General features: G+C 38.9%; 1 pseudogene; it reads left to right on the top strand.

Annotated features, from left to right (window-relative positions):
• The first annotated feature begins 7178 nt into the window (after positions 1-7178).
• On the top strand, positions 7179-7292 carry LOC122220802 (annotated as a pseudogene).
• The last annotated feature ends 776 nt before the right edge of the window (positions 7293-8068 follow it).

Below are 8068 nucleotides of genomic sequence, written 5' to 3'. Positions count from 1 at the left end.
ACTATCATCATCTCTGAAACATTGCCAGATTTTTCTTACATTGAGTAGGCTTCAATTGATATCCTTATTCATCCTTCCTATGTCAACTACTACAATTCATTCTTTTATAGCCACCTTAAATCTTTAGTCTCTAAAATTCCAGGGTCCAGAATACTCTGAGCAGACTATTATCTTGCTCAGTGAAGCGGGACTGCTTTACCCTCACTCCTCCTCCATCACCTTAACTGACTGGATTTCTTTTCATTTATAAATTTAACTCAAATTGTTTTCTTTTTTCAAATATTTGCCAAACTTTCTCATTCCAGCCTATTTCCTCAGCCTGATATCTGCTTAGCTGCACATAATGCTCCTAATTTTGTGACTTCGAACATTGCCACATATCAGTTTCCCATTTATTCTCTGCCACCATTCCTCTTATCTAGTTTATGAATATGGTAGGAATTCATTCCATTTCCCATTAATGATTACTGAAGACGTCAGAGTTTCTTATCCTATCAGCTTTTAAAGAAATTCTAAGGTTCACATCAAATGAACATCCTAATATTTTTTATTATAAAATTCCTGAGAATTGTTTTAAAGCTGTAAGATACCTCAGAAACACTTCTTCAACATTTGCTGTGTGTGTGTGTGTTTGTGTGTGTGTGTGTGAGAGAGAGAGAGAGAGAGAGAGAGAGACTGTAGAAAAGACAGAGATGGATACAGAGACAGAGACAAAGATAGGGAGAGCATGCACTTTAATACATTTTTACAAGTAATGTTGGAAGATAATTCTTCATGGGTCTCTCACATTTCTGCAAGTCTTAGGCCTTTGTTCTGGACTATTATTTCAAGGATGTTAGCATAGCAAATAGCCTCAGGAAGTAGAGGTAGTTCTTTCCTCTGGAGCAAGAGCAGTTGGTAGGTTGGTTGGTTAGTTGGTTGGTTGGTTGGTTGGGTTTTGGTGTTGGTGTTTTTGTTTTGTTTGGTTTTGTTTTATTGGTTGGTTGGTGGTTGGTTGGTTCATTGGATTTGTTGATTTTTGTTGTTGTCATTAATACTACTGTCCAGTACAACAAAAATATCTTTCCCTTTGGGTAAAAATCAGACATACTTTCTACCTGGTAGAAAGGATTTGGTTTTTCTAACTCAGGTTTTCTCCCTTGTATTGTAACCCAGTACATATATAGATATTACATGAACCTCTTTGTGCTCCCCTATGGGAACTGGAGCTTGAGGAACCAACAAAAATACTGATATAACAGACATAGGAAATAATAAAGTTCTTTGTTTCTTATCCAAGAGATTGACTGCCTGATTGATCATCTTCTCTGAGCATCCGTGAAAGAGAGGTAGAATAACTTGTTAGGTGAAATCTCAAATCCCTCCATTTTTCTGAGAGATGGGATGCTGATGGAGACATGGCTTTCTCCAAGCAGAAAGATTAGGGTCTCACGGGCTTATTAATAGGGGTAGAGGAAAGTTCATGTATCATTAAGTGGGTTAAGTAGGATCTTCCACTTTATAATCTTTTAATTAAGAGGAATTGAAGAGATGGTTTCAGACCAAGCACTAGGAAGTAAGTATAAAGACAACTACTAAAATGATGCCCAAGGTGTTGCTAATTCTCTTGTAAGAGGTGAAACTGGGCCCCCACCCAGTGATCGTCCTCAGGTCTTTGGCTTTGCAACAACTGGTAGTAAAATTTTTCCTGGGGGTTGATGACAGAAAGTTCCACCACTTTTCATTCAAATGAGATGTGCCAAGGAAAAATACAGGGAAATTTATGACCTCTGTGGGCAGAAATCAGGCAAAGGATTAGAGTTTTTGTTAGTTGATTTGGGAGATGAGACATGAGGAATATAATGCTTAACTTGGGGCACATACTGCCTGTTAACAAAGAATGGCCATAGATGAATTGTCTTATGGCTTAGAGGCTTCTGTGACATAGCATGCCAACCCTAGATCTTTTCAAAGATGACAGTAATGGCCTCAGGGTTTTTTTGCAGTGGGTCTTGGCTACTTTGAGGGAGTTTTGTCCCTTTCAAGGATATTTCCTTGGGAAAGACAAACTCTTCTGAGAAACCATGGATGAGGCATTGACTAATATTGGGGTTCTTACTTCCCTGAATTAGCTTTACAGTGCTGATGGAAATGGCCCACTAATGAATGAGAATGGACCCAAGGAAATCTAGATAAATTTGTTTAGCAAGTTATGCCACCGTGAAAAACTCCCTTAGGCTTTATGTTGAAACTCTGCAAGAACTTACTAGTTGTTATTTTGATAATGTAACTGAAAATGCCCTAGATTAGAGTGAAATCTGTGAAGAAGAAGAAGAAGAAGAAGAAGAAGAAGAAGAAGGGGAAGAAGTGGTGGAGGAGGAGAAGGAGGAGAAAAAGGAACAGGAGGAGAAAGAGGGAGAGGAAGAGGAAGAGGAAGAGGAGGAGGGCAGCATTACTCTGTATATTAAATACAAATGAGCCAAAGGAAATGAATTGCGCAGCTTCAACCAGAAGGCAATGTGACAATGGCAGTTGAATGAAGGGGCCCCCAGATCTAAAATATCGGGTGTCAGTAACGATGATCTTGCTGCTCATATAGGGCTTTGGGTGGACTGAAAATATTAGAGGTTCATTTGGTTGAGCTACATGCTGTCACCACTGTTCAAATTTGAAAGCAAGTGTGCCTTGCCTTCTAATTCCTCCAGGCTCTCTGATTCTTCTCTGTTCATTACCCTGACTTAAGCCACTTTGAGAAAGATGGTTTGAATGAGTTCTAGGTGTGCTTGAAACACAAGTAGAACTACAGGCCATGTGCACCCATCTAGGTAAGCTGGAAAATTTGGGAAAAAAAGAAACTCAAACTTATATAAATCTTTTGGAGAAAGGTGCCCAACTCACAATCCTCTCTGGTTCCATAGGTGTAGGGGTATCCAGATTCAGGCAATAAAATTTAGGCTAGGTACACACTGGGGAAGAAGAGCTAATAAATTTTTGTGGATGAGACTCTTTGGGCCAATTCAACATACTATTAGGATTTCCACTGCTGAATGTACAGTAATGTATATTAATGTATTATACACATTTATGTATATTAATCTGTGTGCTGTGAACACTTATAAAATCCAGAGTGGATTCTCCCAATCAGGGAGTGTTACATATAGAAAGTTTCTAGTGGCACATATAAATCACTTCCCAATGTGTCTGCCTGTCCAACTCAGAGTGGTCCAAGAAAAATATATATTTAATATAAGGAGGACAAATGGAAATCACAGCTTTGGTTAAATCTTAAAGTAGCAAGAGTAGGTTCCAATTAACACAACAAACCTATGGTCAGTGAAAAATGACAACAGGAGATAAAGCTTTACTTTAGATTATTGCTAACTGGATCCAGTTGTTGCTGCTATAGTCCTATAAAGGAATCCATTGCACAGAATGATAACACTTGGTGTTTTGTGTTGAGCAATGCCAGTACCTTCTTTTCTGTCCCACTGGTACCCAAGGACCAAGACCAAAGTGCCTTCATATAGTAAGACCTTCAATATACATTTGCAGTACTCATCTACGAGTACATAAGTTCCCCGTGCCATTTGCCACCAGGAATTGGGCCAGGATAATACTAATGCCTCTACTTTCTAACGTCTGAAGTTTTCACTAAAAAGATGAGTTGGGGGTTGGCAAGTCAGAAGCCTTTGTGTCAATGGCCTTGACTGCAGTGTTATTATATTTCTACCAACAAGAGTGGCTGATAAATCCCAACATAATTCAGAGGGCTACCAGCCATGGAGTATCTTGGGCCTATGTGACTTTATATAAAAACTCTCAAACCTCCAGCAGTTAAGGAAAAACTACTGTCACTTTGCTATTCACCAAAGAGAGAGCCAATAATTTATTGAACTCTTTGGGTATTTGAAGCAAGTGGGCATTCTACTTGGACCATTATATTGGCTAGACCACAAATAAGCATCCTTTGAATAGGGTCCAGACCAAAATGTATGCTGGAAGCTATCCAATGAGCTTTCCATGTTCTCTAAACTACTATCCTCTTGAAGCTGCAAGTGTCTCTGACTGACAGTTTTGCTGTCTGGAGTCTCTGGCAAAAGGAGGCACCCTACATTCAGAGATGTTTTTTGATATTTTGGGTTTGTTGCCTCCATGACATAGTTACCCCTTATGGAAAGCAGCAATCAGCTGCTATAAGACTCTACTTAAAACAGCACACTGATTCCTTGAAGGCTTTGTGACTTTCCAGCCTAATATTACCATTTGGGGTTGGGTTGACTTGGATTCAATGTGTAACAATGGCTAACAAGGAAGGGTCCAATAATCCTCACTTGTCAAATAGAAATGGTATATTCAAAAATAGTGCTTGCCTGGCCCCTATAGCATCTTTTCTTTATGTGAAAAGAAAAAAAAATGGTAATCATCTCTCTGAGGAAATCTTTATCCTCCTCTCCACCAATTGAAGCAAAGCTGTTGGCTTTGGGTCCTTGGATCCAACAGGATCCTTGATTCACGGAGGTTACCCTAAATGCCTAGGCCTTGTTCACTGATATTTCATCTAAACTGACACTTGATGGTATCCACTGGACTGCTACAGCTGTACAACAGCAACACCAGCTATGCATAACTGAACATGGACATGATGGTTCAATTCAGTTAACCAATACACTCCTTGATGAAACTCATTTTATGTTTACTGCCTCTTGAGCTGCTGCTAGTAGTCTAGATTATTTATTCTGCCACCTGGTGAACTACAGACTGGCAGATTAGAGACATCTCTTTAGGACTACAAACTGTGGAAGCAAACCATACTGCTTATTGAAACATCTGGGCCAATCATGGAGATGCTTACAATGATCGGTGAAGACCTGTTCTTTGATGAGACCAAGTGGAATCAGTATGCTGCATTGTCTAGAGTGTTCCTGTTCTTGTCTACATTTACCTCCTACCAGATATGGCAACATATCCATCGCCATACATTGAGCACAAAGTCAAGGAGTATAAGTTTAATTTTTTTAATGTTTATTTTTATTTTTCGAGAGAAAGAGAGACAGAGAGGGAGAGACGGAGGAACAAAGAGAGAGCGAGTCACAGCATCTGAAGCAGGCTCCAGGCTCTGAGCTGTCAGCACAGAGCCTGATGTGGGGTTTGAACTCATGAACCATGAGATCATGACCTGAGCTGAAGTCTGAGGCTTAACCGACTGAACCACCCAGGCATCCCAAGGACCATGAATTTATAATCTACATTTTACCACAGCATGCCAGACATATGAATCTTACCATAAGTATATGTGTTTGTCCTGTGGTAGGAGAAGCCACAGCAAATTGGGTTTTGCACTCACCTGTTCAAAGCATATTGACTAAACCAAACTATGGAGCCCTCTCAGGGGGATCAGCAATGCCTCACAGCTCTTGACATTTTTTTCAGATTACAGTTCCATATCTGATCAGCATAGTCTGACACATTACAACGGCTCTTTAAACTAGTCTATGTCACATGTTCAGCTTTATAGACCACTTACAGACTTATACTGGTGCATCTTTTATCTAAAGGTCACATGACAACGAGCTAATAATTAAGCAATTCAATGGACTTCCTATACTACATAAGAACCACAGGCATCTTGTATTGTAGAACATTGGAATAGTCTCAAAAATTGAGTTAAAAAGGTTTCTGGGTATATCTGCCTCAAGTCTTCCTCATTTACACACCTTAGTATATCACTTTGCCACCAAATAAAGCTGTGCTCAGAAATGGGTCATCTCTTTTCAGTCACTGCTCCCAAAAAGGATAAAATGATTAGATAGATTGATAGATAGATAGAAGTAGATTATAGAGCTAGAGATAAAGAGATAGAGATATAGAGATAGAGATGATAGAGATAGAGAGAGAGAGAGAGAGAGATACAGATTTTGGAACTCCACCCTGACCATTATTGAGCATGGTACTTTTTGCTTTCCCCTAGTATCAACTCTGGGATATCTTGGTTTGTACAGTCTCTATTTAATTCTTATTCAACCACCTAGATTATCTTAGAAGAGTGGCATAGTTACATTATAAAGATAATGACCACTTGGTTGAGTACATTGCTTGTTAAGTTGCCTACAGTAGCCCATACTGGCCAAAGTAAGGGAAATAACAGAGCTTTATAATTTTAATTAAATTGTTCTTATAACTTTTGTACCTGTCCCTTCAAAATTAAAACTGTGACTGTCAGGAGGGGATGATTGAGAAAAGGTAAAGTTACAGCTACTGTAATGGGATACAAGTATTTCAGGCACTGGAGGAGAGCAACAAACTGTCACCTGGGCAAGATCATCTTAGACCCTTGGAAAGATGGATGGCAAAGGAACATTAATATTTCTTTTTTCCTATAGATCACTCCTAGAGCCTTCTTCAAGAAAAATCCTCTTGTGTATCTTTCCCAAACTAATAAGCACTTAAATTTAATTGATTTCTGGGTCTGTAAGTTCCTATAAGGAAGCTCTGGCCACCGTTTGATTGCCATTCATCTTAAAATTACCAAAAAGTCTATCAAAAGAGAACATGATAATCCTAGTCCCTATACTTCCCAGTAAAATTTTTGTAAACACCTTTAGTTTTCTGTTTCATCCATATTTCCACTGCTGTAGCAGAGTGATTCTCTGGAATGGATGAAGGTTATCTGGCTGATGGTGTACATAAGACAGAGTGGAGTAACTGTCCTCAAACATTACCTACAAAAACAATGACTAGACTGAAGTATTCAAACTGAATTGAGAAACCTGAGACCTACCAGATGGCTAGGAGGCCACACTGGGGCAATGTCAACTTGTGATCTTGGATGATATAGATTCCACTTTAGGAGCTCCAATAATTATAAATGGCTCCATCCTTTTAGGGACATCAAGAGTACTTTTGGGATTATAGGTCTTGTGTGGAAGCCAAGTATTACCTTATTTCTTTCCCATAAAATTATTATTGTTCTCTTAAGAGTAATCACAAGAGGTCTCCAAGTTAAAAAACACTCCCAGTGGGTAATGTAACCCTTAAATGACTGCATTGTATCTCCAAAATGAGCTACACTTAGTTGCTTGGGGAGCCTTCTAGAGGGATAACTGATTTGCTACTTATACCAATGTCATAGTTTTCCCTACAATCTGAGTCATAGTAGGAAAAATTAGAATTAGAAAATTGTATTAGACAAGGTGATATAAGTGTTTGCTTCAGCAGCACATATACCAAAATTGGAATGATACAGCGAAGATTAGCATAGCCCCTGCACAAGGATGACACACAAATTCATGAAGGAAAAAGTGACACAAAATTTCCCTTCAATATTAGTTGAGGTGATCAAAGATACTACCTCAGTCCTGGAATGTATTCAGGTTAACCTTAACTCAGTGGCCAGGCTTGTTATAGATGATATTGGCCATAAATTTTTTTCTTGCAGGGCAAGGTAGAGTCTGTGTGATCGCTGATATATCCCACTATACCTGGATTAGTGCCTTGATCCAGATGGGAAGGTCAAGGTGGAAACTTAAGGAGAAATACACCTGGATTTCTAAGGTAGATCGAGATGGTTTATAAGATTTGCTCACATGATTGGGTCTGGAACACTTGATGTTAATATTGAATATTGCCTTATCCTGCTGCTCAGAGTCCTACTGATAGTAACCTTAATTAAATATAGTATGAGACAAATTTAACAGATTTGGTCCTAACCTCTATGAGTCATTGATCAATGCACCTGACAGAGTGGTGTACTAGTAGGAAACTTTTCCAGTAGTCAAAAGAGTGTTGAATCAAGGGATAAGTATAGTTGGAAGACAATTCTCTGTGGGTCCTGCACGTTTACAGTTCAATACAACAAAGATATTGTTTCTCTTTAGGGCAAAGATCAGTCAGGTTTACTGCCCATTATAAAAGATTCATTATTCCTATGGTTGGAATTCTACTCCTCTTATATAACCACTATGTGTGAGCAGATATTTCACCCATTTAGCATTGCTCTGTGGGACACCAGCATAAAATGCCGATACTCTGACTACTACCATTGCTGTGAGTAATAAAATTCTTTGTGTCTTATTCAGGGGTGTCATTTCTT

The sequence above is a fragment of the Panthera leo genome, chromosome B2, assembly GCF_018350215.1.
Source record: "Panthera leo isolate Ple1 chromosome B2, P.leo_Ple1_pat1.1, whole genome shotgun sequence".
Taxonomy (NCBI): domain Eukaryota; kingdom Metazoa; phylum Chordata; class Mammalia; order Carnivora; family Felidae; genus Panthera; species Panthera leo.
This window is presented reverse-complemented; position numbering and strand designations above follow the sequence as displayed.